Here is a 1,436-nt window from a genome sequence, read left to right as displayed (position 1 = left end):
GTTTTTCAAACATTGCTCTTATTATAAATCAAACAATTTCCTCCATAAGACCAATTCTTGAAGTCCTATTTATTTAGAATGCCTGAGGTATAAGATGGAGGTCCTAAAAAAAAAAAAAAAAGATGGAGGTCCTGTAATTTTCACTCCTTATCCTCTTGGTCTTCCAAATGATTGAAAATTAAGAGGATATGGCTCTACTCCAAAAAGCTACTTGGGCAGGGGCGGGGAGGGGAAGGGGGCCTGCATTCCAGAGCTTTGGGCTTTTCAAGCTTCTTCCATTACCAAGAGACAATATTCTGTCTACTTTCTTCCTTTTTTTGTTTTTGTTTTTTTGTCGGTCATAGGGCTTGAACTCGGCTTGGGACGCTGTCCCTGCACTCTTCAGTTCAAGGCAAGTGCTCTACCACTTGAGCCACAGTGCCACTTCCGGTTTTCTAGTGGTTTACTGGAGATAAGAGTCTCACGGATTTTCCTGCCCGGCTGGCTTTGAACTGTGATCTCCAGATCACAGTCTCCTGAGTAGCTAGGATTACAGGCGTGAGCCACTGGCGCCCGGCTTTGGTCTCCTTTCTTGATTCAGATGGATCGAGAAATTTGTTTTCCAAATACATGCTTAAGGTTTTGTTACTATTAATTTTTTTACTTACTTACATATGTTTAGAATTTCCTATACTGTATTTCTTTATCTTTCACATGATTTCTACTTCTCATAATAAGGCTGTGAATAAACAACAGGTTACTCAAACAGTTAATATGGCCCCCAAATCAGCTTTCTGTTTTTTCATTGTACAAAAGAAACTAGATTTGCTTAACTTAAAAGGATCTAAAAAAAGAAGGTATGTGAAAATAAAAAGTTTATGTAAGTGTCTTTTTGAAATGACAAATATATTAGAATATTTTCACTAATTTAACACAAAATATGTTTACCTACTTTTATTAGGGAAGAAAATATTTTTCAACTTGGGTAAGAGAGCCCTCTAAAATCACTTTGTAATGAGCAACAGTTGGCTCATCCCTGCCGGGTTCTTACCTGTCTGTGCATGGTCTGAGTGCATGGATGACTGATCCATTGGCATCATTGGTTCCTATGAACATTTCCAAAGACACAATGACTTAGTGCATTCTTTTAAAATCTCAATAATCTGGAAATAACAGTATTTCAACAGGACATAGCACATTAAAATTTAAATTTCAAAAAAACAACTTAGATGAATTTTATCTAATTTTTAATTTTTTATAAACTATACAATATTCCTATGAATGAGGTTACATTAGTCACATTTTACAGAAAAGAAACACTAAACTAACTTCAAATCACCAATTAGAAACCAAATCAGGGAGGGGGGAGGCTGGGAAGGGATGTGAAGGGTAAACAAAGGAGGAGGCTGCAATGCTTGGTAAGAAATGTACTCATTATCCTGCCCATGTAATTGTAA

The 1,436-nt window shown here is 36.6% G+C and overlaps 1 protein-coding gene across 1 annotated transcript in view; it reads right to left on the bottom strand.

Annotated features, from left to right (window-relative positions):
• Positions 1–1,436, bottom strand: part of Prkci (protein kinase C, iota) — a 57,083-nt gene that overhangs the window by 28,861 nt on the left and 26,786 nt on the right. The window lies entirely within an intron of this gene.

Source organism: Dipodomys ordii, unplaced genomic scaffold (genome assembly GCF_000151885.1).
Source record: "Dipodomys ordii isolate 6190 unplaced genomic scaffold, Dord_2.0 Scaffold30, whole genome shotgun sequence".
In the NCBI taxonomy this organism is placed as follows: Eukaryota; Metazoa; Chordata; class Mammalia; order Rodentia; family Heteromyidae; genus Dipodomys; species Dipodomys ordii.
The sequence above is the reverse complement of the archived record's forward strand: the minus strand, read 5'-3'. Positions and strand labels throughout refer to the sequence as shown.